Source organism: Leopardus geoffroyi, chromosome D3 (genome assembly GCF_018350155.1).
Source record: "Leopardus geoffroyi isolate Oge1 chromosome D3, O.geoffroyi_Oge1_pat1.0, whole genome shotgun sequence".
NCBI lineage: Eukaryota > Metazoa > Chordata > Mammalia > Carnivora > Felidae > Leopardus > Leopardus geoffroyi.
In genome coordinates, this window is record NC_059339.1 from 77,440,681 (window position 1) to 77,458,416 (window position 17,736).

A 17,736-nucleotide genomic window follows, 5' to 3' on the forward strand; every position below is an offset into this window, starting at 1 on the left:
CTTGGGAACAAGCAGCCACCCTCAGCCTCTCCTTACACACTGTATCATAGCGACCGAGCTTCTGGCGCACCCCCACCGTCCCCTGGTTTCTCCACATCAGCTTCCAGAAGCTTCCAGAGGCTTCCAGTCTCTTTGAAGCGGATATTCTCACGATCCCTGTTTTTGGTCTCAGGACCCCTTTGCACCCTCAAAACTGTCTGGGAGCCACGAGCCTTTATTACGTGTGTTGCAGCCATCGAGGCTCACTGCGTTCGAAACTAAAACCGGAGAAAAAATTTAAACACTAACGCATTTAAACAGAACAGCAAGTCTACCACATCCTAGCATAACATATTTTTATGGAAAATACCTATATTTTCAAAACCAAAAATAATAGTAAGAGGAGTGTCATTGCGTTACAGTCGGGGAATCTCTGCCACGTCCAGCTTCACAGAAGATACATCCGCGTCTTAGATCTGCCCCTGCTGACAGCGTGTTGCGATATCGCACGTCAGGGACATTGTGGAAATCTCCAGTGTATACTCATGAGGGAATGAGGGTAAAAACTGGAAACAATGTCTTGGTATTATGATAATAGCTTTGACCTTCTGGGTCCCCTGGAAGGCTCTCAGGTCCTTGGGGTATAAGTGGGGGGGGGGTACCCAAATTACACGTTGAGAATCAGTGCTCGAAATCGATATCCAAATTAGAGCACTGAATGACTGTTGTCTAGCCTGCGTGAGAGAGGAGCTCCGTGATGTAGCCTGATACCCACAGCTTCTGAGCAGGAACTTCTAACTGACAGCAATGTCAGACATGGGAGGAGGCACACCAAGTCTTAGGGGACGGGGCAAAGGAGAAGAGAAAAGACAGAGACGGGACAACCGGAACACCCTTGACTGAGACTCAAAAGGAAAAATGAAAACCTCCCTACATAATACTGAAAATCTCAGAAAGAGGGCGGCACGTAGATAAGCCAGAATGACAGCATAAGGAGTTCTTTGCTGGAAAATACGGGAAGAGAAGCAGGAAGGAAGCAAGGCGAAGGAGAGGCAAAGGACAGCAGCTCGGGCGTCCGAAAGGAGCAAAGGGAAGGGGTTTCTCTTCCGTTTTGTTTTAAGTAGATTCAGAATCTGGATTCACAAAGTCTAGGGAAATCAGTATGACCTGCTTGGACGATTTCTCTTACCTCTTTTTGCACAAGACACTACGAAGCAACAGCCATAGCAACAGTTTCAGAGCCGGGGAAACATCTGTGGTGTGGCAGGCTTCCACCCCCTTCCCCCTTTGGGGGGAGAAGTCAGTTCTGGTCTCTTGCTCCCTTTGATTTGAAGAAAGAGATGTACAGAATCCAGAAGAAAGCTTTAGCTGCATGTGCTCAGGTGGCCACGAGAGGGCAGCACCCGAAAGACCAGTGCAGGGGCCCTTTGCCATGTTGAAACTCACCGGAAGCTTCCTAGGAAAACTGTCGCCTTGTTGCTGGGCTAATTAGAAGAGTCAGAGTATTCATGGTGTCCTCTTAAATGGCCAGCCTGCTAGGAAATTCAGAACATCATGAGGACCAGAATAAGGTTTCCACCGAATCCTTTTGGAAATGTATCTCTTACTTCTAATCGAATCTATTTGTCCTTTTCAACTGAAAACAGCTTATAATCTTCTCAGTGATTTCCACTGCCTTTTTTTTCTGAGGAAGTTGAAATGCACACTATGCTTCATTTGGTTTTCAATTGTTAAGATGAGGACAGCCTGTCACACTTGACCTCAAATTCCTGGATCTTTCACACCTGGTGCATCAGACAAATGCCCAGATGTGTCCTTTCCACCTCCACCCCTCCCCATCCCCCACCCAAGCTAAGGACAATGCTGGCTCCTTGGTGATGGAAATCTTGGTGGAGGGCGCTGGTGTCCAGAGGACAGCTGGGAGAACTGCTCAGGCCGGGGCTGATCTAGGGGTTCCAGGACCTGTGATCTGACCCGACTGTGGGGCCAGCTCCGAGATATCACGAACTTAAGGACAAACCTGGAGCCTGAACCCCCTTGGGAGTCTGCGTGCCGAGTGACTTGGTGGCCGGGGCAGAGGCAGAGCCCAGGGACGTGTATCTAAGTCCTTTGCTCTAGCGTCGCCCCCAGACCAGCAGCAGCAGCACCTGCGAACTTGTCAGAAACGCAAATTCTCCGGCTCTGTCCCAGACCAGCTGCACCGGAGGGGGGGGGGGGGGGGGGGACGCGGCCCAGCAGGTAGTGCTTCCGCGGGGCCTCCAGACAATTCTGATGCTCGCTCAAGTCTGAGAACCAGCAAAGCAGTATCTCAGTGGCAGTGCTCACGGCTGCCAAGCCAGGTGAAGCCTGACGCAAATTGTGGAGGAAACACGAGAGAATATAGAGAAAGACGAAAAACAGAAGAAAAGCGCCTTGGAACAAGCACAGAACGGAAGGGCTTCTCCCGGCCCGCACGGGCACGTGGAAAATGCTAGTTGCACCTGCTTCGCGATACTGTCAACAGCTTCCTATCTGTCCGGAGCCTCCCACTCTGCCGTGTCCGGTTTGTTTGGCCAAAGACAACCTTTGTGGCAGTGACCTTTTACCCAGCTAATTCTGCCCCCCTCACTGCCTCCAAAGCACACAGAGCACTCGGAGGGCTGATGAAAATCTTTAAAGGCTACAAAACACTAAAGCCTTCCCAAACACTGTGCACTTGTCAGAGAGTCTTTCTCTTTATTGGGATTTCGGATTATTGAAAGGTCATCTGGGGCCTGTTCCTGGAGGGATTACAATAAAACAAAAGAGAGAAGGGCCTATTGTGATGCGCGCGGTGCTCTGTCCTCCCTCAACTAGTCTCGCTTGTCCGATCACAGCGTGGGCAGCCAGTGGGAAGGGTCCGAAGTCATTCCAGAAAATAGCACTATGAACCGGGGGTGGGGGATGGGGGGGCGCCGAAGCGGATCAGGTGGTTGCCTCGCACTTCTCCCCAGAATGAGAAAGTTCTCCAGCGGGAAGCGATTCCTTCCAGGCTTCGGCAGCTCTCTGGCTGCCGGAGGTGCATGTGACTGCCTCAGGCCTCAGTTTCCCTTTCTGGACAACGAGAACTTCAGAGCCTTAGTGCCTCCGATAGCCCTATGCCCCTTCCGCCCATCCCTGTTCCTTTTCTCTTCTCTCCTTGCTCCTTTCTCTGCACAGCCACCTTCGATTTCCTGCTCTAATCCACATAGTTCGTGCTCTTTTCACACTCTTGATTTTCATTCAATCGGGCAAGCGACTTGCCCGTCTTGTGCGCCCCGCAAGAGCTATGCCTTGAGGTACAGTGGCACTGGAAGTTAGAGGCCCGGATTTTGAATCTTTAGGCAAGCCACGCGAGTTGAGCCTCAGTTTCCCCATCTGTGAAGTGCTCGCCACACACGCCCGACAGGACTGTCCCCTTTCATCCACACAACCAGGGAGTAAACGACCCTGTGAAGTCGACAGTCAACAGCCCTGTGTTACAGCTCAGGGAAGTGAGGTTCCGCGAGGAGTTGAGCGAGTGCCCCAAGGTCACACGGCGAGTAGACGACAGAGCTGGGATTGCAATCGGGCTGGGCCCCCCAGCGCTTCTCCTCACTAACGCCGGCTCTTCCCGCCTTGCAGTTTTGCTGCGAGAAGGACACGACGGGGCGTCCGTGAGAACCTTCTGAAAAAGCTAAACCCCACACAAAGCGAAGGAAGGATGTGGCAGATTTTCTCCAGGCTAGGGGGACACCCACGCCTTCCATCCTCACGCGGTTGTCCCTTGTTGTGAGGGAGACGCTCACTTTCTCCTCTGCGCACAAGGGCAGACGCTTCGCAGCCAGGCACGCGGGGGCGGGTCTGGGCGCCGTTTCCCAGCCTCCCTTGCAGGTGTAGCCACGTGACCGAGCTCCCACCAATAGAAGACGAGCGGAAGCGTGCGTGCGGCCAGGAGGCATGCGTGATATGCGCTGTGCTTGCTTCCTGGGCGCCTCCTTCTTCCTGCGGCCTGGAAACCAGAGCTGGCGGAGAGCCGTCCTTGACCGTCCTTGGGGTGACCGCACCGTGGGAGACAGAGAAGGGGGCCTTCCTGCAGCCAGTTTCGGTTCTTTAACACGTTCTGTGGCGGAGTCTCTGTGCTACAGCAGCCTTACGTAGTCCCAGTGAATACGGGTTTCCCCCTCGTCTTGTCTTCCTGCCGCTTCACGCTCTTTCTTTTCCGTGTTCACCTTCCGTCCACCTGCAAGGTTCTATAACCAACTCTGCTTGGGGCTTCTTGGCAATCACATAAACACTGGAGCTCTCTCCTTACCTTAGTTAACGGGAGTGAGAGACTATGAGCCTCATTGCCTCCCTCTCAGAAGATCAATCTCAGATAACTGTTAAAAATAAGTTTCTTCTGGGGCGCTTGGGGGGCTCAGTTAAGCATCTGACTCTTGATTTCAGCTCAGGTCATGATCTCCCCGTTCCTGAGATCAGGCCCTGCGTTGGGCTCCATGCTGACGGTGCGGAGCCTGCTTGGGATTCTCTCTCTCTCTCTCTCTCTCTCTCTCTCTCTCTCTCTCGCCTCTCTCTGGCCCACCCCTCTCTAAATAAATAAATAAACTTAAAAAATATTTTTTTTTCTAATTATAAAAGGCACACTGGAATTAATAAGCAATTCTAATGGGGTTGCAGGATAGAAGGTTAATACACAAAATTAAGTCAGTTTCCAATATAGTGGTAATGACAAGTGAAATTTGAAGTTAAAAACACGATACTACGTGCATTAGCATCCAGAAAAATGAAATACTTAGGTTATAAATCCAACAAAGTGTGTGCAATATCTATATGGGGAAAACTACAAGACTCTGATGAAAGAAATCAAAGAAGTAAATAAATGGAGAGGTAGCCCATGTCCTATTGAGGAAGACTCAATATTTTCAAGGTGTCAGTTCTCCCCAACTTGATCTATAGCTTCAACACTTAATAACTTAATAACTTAAATCCCAGTAAGTTATTTTGTGGATAGCAACACACTGACTTCTGTGTGTGTGTGTGTGTGTGTGTGTGTGTGTGCGCGCGTGTGTGCACTTTTGTACTATTTATTTATTGACTTCACCGTGCTACAAGAAGTCTATTAATGATCGGTCGTATTTACTGACCACTTACTTTGGGTCTGTCCATACCCTGTGCCAAAGTCAGCTCTCTCCTTCCTGGATTTTCCCCTCTGCCTGGGCTGGGGAGTCACCAGGCCAGTGGTTTGGGGGCCATCACCCCACAGAGGCCTGGGGGGCTGAGGAATCACTACCATTTCCAGCCTCTCACACAGGTGACTGACACACTAGTTCTAAAGTTCACATGGAGAGGTAAAAGATCCAGAAGAGCTAGCACATTTCTGAAGAAGAAAAACAAAGCTGGAGGACTGACACTGTCTGGGTTCAAGACTCACTATACATCTGCAGTAATCAAGACCGTGGTATTGGCAACCATCGGAACAGAATGGAAAGCCCAGAGATAGATCCACATAAATATAGTTGACTATTGTTTGACAAAGGAGCAGAGGCAATACAATTGAGCAAAGATGGTCTCTTCTGCAAATGGTGCCGAAACATCTGGACTTTCACAGGCAAAAAATGACTCCAGATACAAACCTTACATCCCTCACCAAAATTAACTCAAAAATGGGTCACAGACCCACATGTAAAACACAAAACTATAAAACTCCTAGAAGATAACACAGTAGAAAATCTGAGTGACCTTAAGCCTGGTGATGACTTTTTAGATAAAACACCAAAGGCACCCACCATCGGTGAAAGAAATAGTTGATAAACTCGACTTCATTAAAATGAAAAGTATCTGCTCTTCGAAAGACGCTGTCAAGAGAACGAGGAGACAAGCCATGGACTGGGAGAAAAAAGTTGCAGAAGACACATCCGAGAAAGGACTCTTATTTAAAATATACAAAGAAGTCTTAAAACTCAGTAAGAAGAAAACAAACCACATGGTTAAAAAATAGGCCCGAGACCTTCATAGAGACGCTTCACCCAGGAAGATATCCGGAGAGCAAATAAGGATCTGAAAAGATGCTTCACTGCATTCGTCATCAGGGAAATGCAAATTGAAACGACAGTGAGATACCACTATATACCTATCAGAATGGCCAAAATCTGGAACACCGGCGACACCAAATACTGGAGAGAATTTGGAGCAACAGGAACTCTCATTCCTTGTTGGTGGGAATGCAAAATGGTGTAACGGTACAACTACAATGCGTTGGCAGTTTCTTGCAAAACTAAACGTACTCTTACCATAAGATCCAGCAATTGTGTTCCTTGGTATTTACCCAAAGGAGCTGAAAACTTATGCCCACACAAAACCTGCGCATGGATGTTTATAGCAGCTTTATTCATAATTGCCAAAAGTTGGAAGCATGCAAGATGTCCTTCAGTGGATGAATGGATAAATAAACTGTGGTACATCCAGACAACGGAATATTATTCAGTGCTAGAAAGAAATGAGCTCTCAAGCTATGAAAAGACATCTTAAATGCACGTTACTAAGTGAAAGAAGCCAATTTGAAAAGCCTACATACTGTATGAGTCCAACTGTATGGCATTCTAGAAAAGGCAAAACTATGGAGGAACAGTAAAAAAGATCAGCAGTTTGCCAGGGGTTAGTGGAGAGGGAGGAATGAGTAGGCAGAGCACAGAGGATTTTTTGAGCAGTAAAACTACTCTGTATGAGACCACAATGGTAGATAAATGCCATTCCATGTTTGTTAAACCCATAGAATGCACAACCCCAAGAGTGAACCCTAATGCAAACTATGGACTTTGGGTAGTAATGATCTGTTGCTGTGGGTTCATCAACTAACAAATGTTCTACTCTGGTGGGATGTTCACAATGGGGGAGGTTGAACATGTGCTCAACGAGTTGCTGTGAGTCTAAAACTGCTCTCATAACATCCTTAAAAAGAAGCCATACGTGTTCTCAATTCAGAAAACTTGGAGAGGGGCGTCTGCCTGGCTTAGTCGGTAGAGCGCACAACTCTTAATCTCAGGGCTGCGAGTTTGAGCCCCATGTCGGGCATGGAGCCTACTTAAAAAAAGAAAAGAGGGGCGCCTGGGTGGCGCAGTCGGTTAAGCGTCCAACTTCAGCCAGGTCACGATCTCGCGGTCCGGGAGTTCGAGCCCCGTGTCAGGCTCTGGGCTGATGGCTCAGAGCCTGGAGCCTGTTTCCGATTCTGTGTCTCCCTCTCTCTCTGCCCCTCCCCCGTTCATGCTCTGTCTCTCTCTGTCCCAAAAATAAATAAACGTTGAAAAAAAAATTTAAAAAAAAAAGAAAAAAGAAAAGAAAACTTAGACTAGTGAGGCTACAGGAAAAGAAATGAAACGAAGCAATAAAATCACTCACAATCCTACTTCCCCAAGCTGTAAAAAGAAGACTGTTAACATTTTGGGGTGGAAACTTCCAGGAATTTTGTTTCTATGTACATATCCACTTTTCCCTCGGCGAAATTTAAATGTCTGTTTAAATTGGCTTCCAGAGTAACTTTATCACTTTGTGTCTTAATATATCCACATTGCAATTGTTGATTTTTATGTTACAAGTGGTAACTCTAAAAACATATAGGAACATGTTTTCCTTTGGTATTTGAAAAAAAAAAATGCCTAGGGGTTCACATAAAAAAGAAAAAAAAATCCCTCAGTAATGGCATGCGTATAAGAAAAAGTCGGTATCTCAAAAACGTCCCTTAATATCGCTTACCAGGAATTCGTGCCTATTTGTTTATTAAATGTGCCAATATACGTATTTCGTATTCCTGACTCAACAAGTAGAGACAGACACGTTTGCCCTATCAAATGGAGGCAGAGGCGGCCTGGCGGCTGGCCGTGTGGACAGAGATGAGCTGACTGCTTGTGGATTCAGCAACAGGGATTTGTCTCCTCGCAGTGACTGGACTCCTCCCGACCCAGACACAAGCCGACTCGGAAAGAATGCTATGGTTTCCCAGGGCTTCCCTGGCTGTCTAGCTTTCTCACATTACTTCTCTGCCGTGTCTTGTGAAAGCGTACAAATGCTCTGGCTGCATCCACTGGAGGAACAGGCCACCTAAGTCTCCAACCCGTAGACCGGCGGGGACCTACACCTGGCCCTCAGGCGTGGGAAGATGGGAACACGATTTCCTTTCATTCCCCCACTAGAGTGGGGCCAATATCTAATCAATTTCTAGGGCGGCCTGCTCTGGTTCACCGCTGCAAAAAGAGAACTTTCATTTGCTGCTGCAAACAGGGCGAGTGGGTTTAGTTAAGCCAAGTGGGGTGGGGGGTGTTTCCCAGAGAGGAGAGGAGGAGGGTGGTATTTTCATCAGGTTGTGGGAGTGAGCCTATTGAGGAGTTAACGTGGATTGAGGACCTACCATGTACCGGAAGAGGTGACAATCCCTTTATTTATTTATCTTTTTAATGTTTATTTATCTTTGAGAGGGAGAGGGACAGAGTGCCAGTGGGGGAGGGACGGGGGGGGGGTGGGGAGACACAGAATCCCAAGCGGGCTCCAGGCTCTGAGCTGTCAGCACAGAGCCTGACACGGGGCTCGAACCGACAAGCCACGAGATGATGACCTGAGCCAAAGCTGGACGCTTAACTGACTGAGTCACCCAGGCGCCCCCAGAGGTGCTTTGTTCTTGTCCCCGCAGGTAAGGGACCCCCCCCCCCCCCCCCGCCAGCACTTCTGACTCAGATCTACTGAGGGCTGGAGCAGAGCACAGCAGGGCCCTGCAGAAGGGAGTCATCCTTGTCTGGGGGCACAGCTTCTCCTGTGTTTCTGACACAGGATTTCTGGCACCCTCTCTTGTTTGAATGGTCCCCCAAAACGTAGCGCGGCTACAGCAGAACAGGCATGTGGGATGGAACATTGCTGACCTTTGCTGGCAATGCCCCTTCCTCAAAATCCAATCAATGGAGCCGTTGGGGCCCAAAGAGATGATCTGCAATTGGCTGGGACCTGGTGAGTGGCCAACAGCCCCCACTCAGAATAAGGCTGTGGGCTGTCTTGTGCGTGAGGCTGTTTCCATCTCCACCCACGTGGCCTGCCTGAGTGCTAAGGGACCAAGGGAGAGTCTGGTGTCCCTACCGGTCTTCAAGTCCAGGCAGGTGCACGTACCCACCTCTTATCTCCGTTGTCTTGACCCTTCCCCAAGAAAGAGTTCTAGAAGTTCCTCTAATGAGCTAAATGCTTCCCTTAGGGTCAAGGCCTTCTTGTTTGTCACTTCCGGGGTCATTAGTCTTCAAAACGGTGCGTGCAATATCGCATTTGGGCTGTGGCCAGACTTCTCCCCACTTCCCAACCTGCTTCTCCTGGACCTCAGGGAAGTCTGGCTGGCCTCCTGCTCATCCCGGATTCCTACTGTTTTTCAATCCCTGATGGTCCTGCCTTCCTCCCCAATATCCATGTTCTTCTCTAGGTTCTCTTTCAACCTTCTGTCTCGTTTGCCTTAAACCCCCGCGTTCCGGGGCGCCTGGGTGGCGCAGTCGGTTAAGCGTCCGACTTCAGCCAGGTCACGATCTCGCGGTCCGTGAGTTCAAGCCCCGCATCGGGCTCTGGGCTGATGGCTCAGAGCCTGGAGCCTGTTTCCGATTCTGTGTCTCCCTCTCTCTCTGCCCCTCCCCCTTTCATGCTCTGTCTCTCTCTGTCCCAAAAATAAATAAACGTTGAAAAAACAAAACAAAACCCCGCATTCCTATGGGGCCCCGGTTGTTAATCGGATTTTGGTCATCCCCCTGCTCAGAAAACAGTCTTTCTAGAATCTGTATACTGACCAGAAATATTGAAGCTAGAGACAGACACCTGTGCCGAGTCAGACGCCAGTAGACAGACTGCAGAGTCCTGAGTGGGGGAAGGAAGGGCCTTGGTCAGGAAGGAAATGTCAACAATCAATGGTGATATCAGAGCCAAAGAAATGGGAAAATCTCAAATCTGAGAAAAACCCAAGATAAGAGGGAGCTGGGGCTGGCGTGGGTGTATGCAAGAAACCACACGTGTTTAAATCTGAAGGAAATAGGTAGAGAGACATCTGCTGACGTGCAGTGATTTCTGAAGGTCTCAGGTCGTATTTGAAGCCTGGCTTCTGATCAGCACGTGCCTCCAATACAAGACCACTCAATGGGGTGCTGAAGACAGACCGGATCTGCCTTGGTTCCTTCTTCCCAAGGCTGCTCACCTTGGTCGTGGTTGAAAAGGCATCTGATTTACACAACTGGCTTGGCCTTCTCCAAGGAATATTTTAGTTAAATTGTGTTAGAACGGGGCAGGGGGTGGGGAGGGCGGGGTTCTTCTCCCTGGAGAGTCTTTGGGGTTACATGGATGCTTTGGGCAGGAAAAATGGAATCATCGGGGGTCACAAATCCAACAGTCCACCAAGCCCCACAACGCAGTGCTGAGCAACAGAGTCCCAAAGCCTTGTGTTTGGGATGCTGACCTTCTCTTGAGGTTATTCCCTTTCTTCTACTCGGCTTCCTGTTCTCACTTCTCCTGCTACTTACGACTGGATCGAATGGCAGTCTCCAGAACTTTGCATAGTTTACGGGCGTGGGCCAGAGTCAGGAGAATTTTGATCTTTCCTGAACCGCTTATATTGATTTTGTAGCGGTGTGAGGTATAATGAACGAAACAGGCGTTACGAGTCCCCCCTTCCCCCTGTAAATCAGCATCAAGCGAGGGAGGCACCGGTGAGTGGGATCAATAAAACGCAGAGTTGACAAATAGGGGACAACCGATGTGGATGTGGAATTAATTCCTCTCATATTTCTGATCACAGAGCATGGCTAGACAGCACAATATATTCTTTTGCACAGCATACGTTTCATGGATGGCTTTTACATAAATGATCCTGCTCATTCTTCCATAAAGTAGGGAGGCCTGGTGGCCATCCCATTTCATGAATGAGGGTGCTGAAGCTCGGGGGTCACCCTGCGTGCGGGTTGGCACCTGACTAGGGTAGGGTTGGACCCTCTTCTTCTGGTCCTAGCGTAGGACTCTTCACCGTACAATGTGTCTCTTTTCTTCCATCAGTTTGCTTGGGTTTTGTTTTGACAAAAGGAGCACGACTTTTTCTCTAGACAGAAGTGGAACCCAGTGAATACAGTAATTCTTTTTGGTAAATAAAATAATCAAGGGCCAAACTGATCTAGCTGCTATGGTGTAAGCAGCTTGGAGATGCGCCATCATTTGAAGAGATCTTAAGTTGTCTTTTGGGAACCAGGTATGGTGCCAAACTATCAAGTTCACTCCTTGCGGCTCCCCACAAGATGGGCAGAGTCTCCTAATTTTAGAGACAAGAAACCGAGGATGCACGAGGTTGAGAAACTTGTCTGGGTTACTCACCTTGTGTTGTGAGATGAACTACATCTCCCTAAAATTCATGTGATGGGGCCTGAAGCCCAAGACTTCAGAATGTGGCCCTATTTGGAAGTAGAGTCATTGTGAAGGTAATTAGTTAAGAGGAGGCCATCCTGGAATAGGGTGGAATTCTAATCAACGGGACTGGTGTCCTTATAAAGTGGGATATTGGGGTACAGCCACGCCCATGGGAGAATGCATTGTGAAGACGAAGGCAGAGATTGGGGTGATGGGACAGAAGAAACCCCAAGATTGCCAGCAAACCTCCAGAAGGGAGGAGATTGGCATGGAACAGATCCTCCTTCACAACCTTCAGCTAGAAACACCTTGATCTTGGACTTGCAGCCTCCAGAACTGTCTTCTTCTGAGAGAGTAAATTTCTGTTGCTTAAGCCCCCCATCGTCACCCTTCGGGACGGTGGCTCTTGCCAATGAATACACCGGGCACGGGGTGGAGCCAGGCAGCAAATCCAGGCTGGGCTCCAATGTCCCTGCTTCGGACTGTGAGGACAAGGCGTGCCATCAGCCAGCTCGAAAGACGGAGTCCTAAACAACACATTAAAAATATACTTCCGAGTGTTTTAGAAGAACCACTAGGGAAGAGGAGAAGCAGTGTTGGCTGAATTGAGCCCCCAAGACTTTGTTTCCCATGCCTTCTGTTTTCCTGGCACAGACAGCAAGAAGATGAACAGTTGTTGCCAAGTTTGACGACGGATGCCGAGAAGGGCAGCGGGCATGTGGGGAGGGCCCTCTAAATGAAGGGCTCCCCAGACGCTTCCACACAATTTCTGGACAAACAGGTAATTACAAACCACGGTTTCGTCCCTGCTCTTCACCAGCTGGCCTTTATTTGCAGTTTGCAAAGGTTGGTCCTTGGTAATTTCAGGTCCTCGCTTCAATTCAGGAAAACACTTCTGCTAATAGCCCTTCAGCAGCTTCGTGGAGACAAACGCACCTAAATGCTTTATCTGCCTTTTTGCCAGATACATAGTTGGAAGGCTATACTAGTGTAAAGACGCCCAGCCAGCAAGGCGACTGACGTGATGGGAAATACGCTATTTCACAAATTCAAATACAGTTCCGCTGATTAAAGGCACCAAAGATGATCTGCTCTTCAAATACTGAGAGCATGTGTGGATTTAGACCCTTGTTCCAAGTGCAGATAATTTTTTTTTATGTTTATTTAGTTTTGAGAGAGAGAGAAAGAGACAGAGAGACAGAGCACGAGTGGGGATAGGGCAGAGAGAGAGGGAGACACAGAATCCCAAGCAGGCTCCAGGCTCCGAGCTGTCAGCACAGAGCCCGACGCGGGGCTCGAACCCCCAAACTGTGAGATCACGATGTGAGCCGAAGTTGGGCACTTAACCAACTGAACCACCCAGGCACCCCGAAGTAAAGTATTTTCTAATGACTTCTACCCCATTCCTTGTCAATGGCATCATGCACAATTTAAGATATACATGGTTATTTTTATATAGAGCCCATTTGGGCACCTGGGTGGTCCAGTCGGTCAAGCAAGCGACTGACTCTTTGTTTGATCTCAGGTCATGATCTGACAGTTCCTGAATTTGAGCCCCACATTGGGCTCCGCAGCTGACAGCACGGAGCCTGCTTGGGATTCTCTTTCTCTCCCTCTTTCGCTGTCTCTCCCCCACTCATGCTGTCTCTGCTCTCTCAAAATAAATATACAAATTTTTCATACAAGCCACTTGGTAAAAACTAAACCAAACCCAAACCAAAATAATAACAACATTCTCCCACATCATTCTTTAAAAAAAAATTGTTTAATATTTATTTATTTGAGAGAGAGAGAGAGCTAGCTGGAGAGGGGCAGAAAGATCGGGAGACACAGAAGCCAAAGCAGTCTCCAGGCTCCACAGAGCCCAATGCAGGGCTCAAACTCACAAACTGTGAGATCATGACCTGAGCCCAAGTTGGACGCTTAACCGACTTGAGCCACCCGGGTGCCCCGACACTTCTACTATCATTAATGACATTAATGATCAATAATCCATAAACTATATGCCTGAACCCAGTCTTTCCAAAATCACATTCCTGTGTAGATTCCGGGGGGAGAAAATAAGGAAAGTATTCTCCCAGTTAATTAATATTGACATGTCTATTTATGCATTCTAATTCCTGAAGAAACATAAGGCATAGACCCAACCCTCGGAAACCATTGGGGAAAGAAAAGAGTCAAAGCAGAAACAGTCAAAGGACAGAGCAAGCCAGTGTGGCAAAAGTCTCCAGCCTGAGTAGTGAGTACAGACAGCAGGAGGAAGCAGGGACTCGGGACATGAGTGGCTTTTCTCGCGTCCACCAGAGGGCGTGGGGGGAGGACGAGCTGGGAAATCTGTTCTGCCGCATCATTCCGGGCATATGGCAGGTGTTCAGGCAGTGTTTTCCCCGCATCATTTAAAGGGCTTCCAAGAAACTCTCCTGCTACCTCCCTCCGCCTTTCTTTGCTTATTTGCATACCGACTGACCTTAAAGTCTGTGTGCGTGAGATACGTCGTGCCTGCAAAAGAGCGCATCATGTGCCTTTCGAGTTTCAAGAAAATAAAGTCAACACCTATGTGTCCACCGACCATTTTAAGGAGTAAAACGTTACCACGCCCCTTGAGTCTCACAGGAGCCCCACGTTTTGTTCAGAGGTTACCATTCTCCCAACTGTTCGCTGCTTACTCTCTTCACTTTAGAGTTTTCCCACAAATGTATATATCCCTGAGCAAAACATTACGTCAATTTGCCTGGTTTTGAAAGTTATAGAAACATAATTATACTGCAACTTACTTTTTCTTTTAAGGTTTTGGTTTTTTTTTAAATATTTTTAAATGTTTATGTATATTTGAGAGAGAGAGAGAGAGAGAGAGAGAGAGACGGATTGTGAGGGAGGGAGGGACAGAGAGAGAGGGAGACACAGAATCTGAAACAGGCTCCAGGCTCTGAGCTGTCAGCACAGAGCCCAACGTGGGGCTCGAACTCAGGAGCCATGAGATCATGACCTGAGCTGAAGTCAGATGCTTAACCGACTGAGCCACCCAGGCGCCCCTGTGAATGCCACTTTTAAAAAATGCCTTTAGTCAACTATTTTACATTTATGGAGTCTTTTTACATTTCATGGCAATGTACTTACCTACACGGGTGGAACAAAACTATGTCCTCCTTTTTTCTTTTAAGCCAGAATGTAATTGGACAAATTGATCGTGCAACCTGGGTCAAGCCTGGAGTGTTCTATCAGAGAACCCATCTCGTTGCGTCTGATATGACAAACCCACCGGTGACAGTGCCTCGTGTCACTGACACTTTAGGGCATTGTCTGACAAGCTTCTTCAAGGTCATCTGACTCTCTGGGTAGGGAATTATAGCTTTGTTCCTTTCGCTATTTTCTATTGATTAGGACCCAGAAACCTTACAACTCTGTAAACTTAGATGTTTATAAAAAATACCTGCTGAGATGCGGAAGATTTTTATCTGGTAAAAGATAATTCTACAAGTTATGACTGTTTTATTTTTTATTTTTTTGCCCTGTAGGATATTAAGCCATTAAAAAAGTATAATTCAGAAATCACAATCCAGTATTTTATCTATCTCTGTCTATTATCTATCTATCCATCTATATATCACCTGTCTATTCCACTCACATGAATTTCTTGTATCTTCCCTTCTACTGGCTTTATCATTCTACTGATTCTCTCATTAATGACTTAAGTGAAATTTTGACATATGCTCCCTATGTATTTAAATGTGTGTGTTTTTAATGTTTATTTTTTTTTTAATTTTTTTTTGATGTTTTTTATTTATTTTTGAGACAGGGAGAGACAGAGCATGAACAGGGGAGGGTCAGAGAGAGGGAGACACAGAATCTGAAACAGGCTTCAGGCTCTGAGCTGTCAGCATAGAGTGCGACGCGGGGCTCGAACTCACTGAATGCTAGATCATGACCTGGGCCAAAGTCGGACGTTTAACGACTGAGCCACCCAGGCGCCCCAATGTTTATTTATTTTTGAGAGAGAGAGAGAGAGAGAGAGAGCAAGCAGGGGACGGGCAGAGAGAGAGGGAGACACAGAATCCAAAGCGTGACCTGAGCCAAAGTCAGACACTTAACCAACTGAGCCACCCAGGCATCCCTGAATGTGTGTGTTTTTAAAATGTTTGCTTGTTGATTTGTTTATTTATTTATTTTTGATAGAGAAAGCGAGCAAGAGAGGGGCAGGGAGAGAGGGAGACAGGGGACCTGAAGCGGGCTCCACACCGACAGCAGAGAGCCCAATGTGGGGCTCGAACTCAGGAACCTTGAGGTCGCGACCTAAGCCAAAGTCGGAAACTTAAATGACAGCCACCCAGGCGCCCCTTGAATGTGTGTTTTATTTTTTTTTTTAATTTTTTTTAACATTTATTTATTTTTGAGACAGAGAGAGACAGATCATGAACAGGGGAGGGGCAGAGAGAGAGGGAGACACAGAATCGGAAACAGGCTCCAGGCTCTGAGCTGGCAGCACAGAGCCCGACACGGGGCTCGAACTCACGAACCGTGAGATCATGACCTGAGCCGAAGTCGGACGCTTAACCGACCGAGCCACCCAGGCGCCCCTTGAATGTGTGTTTTAAAGAACATTTTGAAAAAAAAAAAAAAAATTTTGAAAAGTTAACTTGGATATTCCTATCCCCTGTGCATGTGGCCTACTAAAGTCCAAGCTCTAGGCCACCGGCGACCAAAAAAATACCTGCAGTAGAACTGCTTGCCCTCTGAGTCCAAGCTTGTTTGTCCTTTCTCCTCTCTGAGGAATTTCTCTATTTTCCTGACAGCTCAACTGTGCATTAAATTAAAAAACAAATTCAGGGGCGCCTGGGTGGCTCCGTCGGTTGAGCCTCCGACTTCCACTTAGGTCATGATCCCACTGTTCGTTCGTGGGTTCAAGCCCCGTGTTGGGCTCTGTGCTGACAGCTCAGAGCTCGGAGCCCGCTTCGGATTCTGTGTCTCCCTCTCTCTCTGCCTCTCCCTGGCCCGCACTCTGTCTCTCTCTGTCTCTCAAAAATGAATAAACATAAAAAATGTTTAAAAAAACAAATTTGCTGTGCTGTATTGAAAGGGATCTGAGTATCTAGGCTGCCATAGTGATCAAAATAGAAGTGCTTCCCACTGATTTGTTAGCGGTTAGATGCTCATTATATTATGCTGACTTTTCTGGGCCGGGAAAAGGCCTCTTTGCTCTCTGGGTTCCCCATCCTCTGTACTTCTGCTTCATCCTGGGGGGCCCTGGAGGATGGGAGAAAGGCTGGGGTAGGAAAGAAAGGGTGGGTACATTCTGAGCCTGGGCCTGGTACCGAGGGAGGGTATGGGTGGCCAGAGGGCAACATGGAGGCGGTGAATGAGGGAAGAAGCAAAGGAAGGAAGAGAGCCCCGCAGGAGGGCAAGGCCACACCCATGCCCAAGGGAGTCCCTGTAGTGAAGCTCGGGACTGCAATGGGACCAGAGCTATCTAAGGGTAAAGAGGGGCTCATGCTGAACAGCAGCAGGAATAAAACTGCAGCCTCCTGAGCAGTGGGCAGGGCGGTCCCTGCTGTCCCCTGGCTGGAGGCACCAGGCCCTGGGTGTTTTCCCAGCACAGGGGGTGTTTGGTGCATGGTGCTCACTCCCTCAGGGTTCTGCTTGCTCCTCGGGATGTGGGGGCTGACTGCGTCTGGCAGACTGAGCGCCCCAGGAGCCGTGGGACTGGGAGCCCCAGGAGCCGTGGGACTGAGCTCCCCAGGAGCCGTGGGACTGGGAGCCCCAGGAGCTGTTGGACTGAGCTCTTCAGGAGCTGTAGGACTGGGAGCCCCAGGAGCCGTGGGACTGAGCACCCTAGAAGCCATGGGACTAGGAGTCCTAGGAGCCGTGGGACTGAGCGCCCCAGGAGCCATGGGACTGAGCTCCCCAGGAGCCATGGGACTGAGCACCCTAGAAGCCATGGGACTAGGAGCTCTAGGAGCCGTGGGACTGAGCTCCCCAGGAGCTGTGGGACTGGGAGCCCCAGGAGCCGTGGGACTGAGCACCCTAGAATCCATGGGACTGGGAGCTCTAGGAGCCATGGGACTGAGCTCTCCAGGAGCCATGGGACTGAGCTCCCCAGGAGCCATGGGACTAGGAGCTCTAGGAGCCGTGGGACTGAGCTCCCCAGGAGCTGTGGGACTGGGAGCCCCAGGAGCCGTGGGACTGAGCACCCTAGAATCCATGGGACTGGGAGCTCTAGGAGCCGTGGGACTGAGCGCCCCAGGAGCTGTGAGACTGAGTGCCCTAGGAGCCATGGGACTGAGCTCTCCAGGAGCCATGGGACTGAGCTCCCCAGGAGCCGTGGGACTGGGAGCCCTAGGAGCCGTGGGACTGAGCTCCCCAGGAGCTGTGGGATCGGGCTTG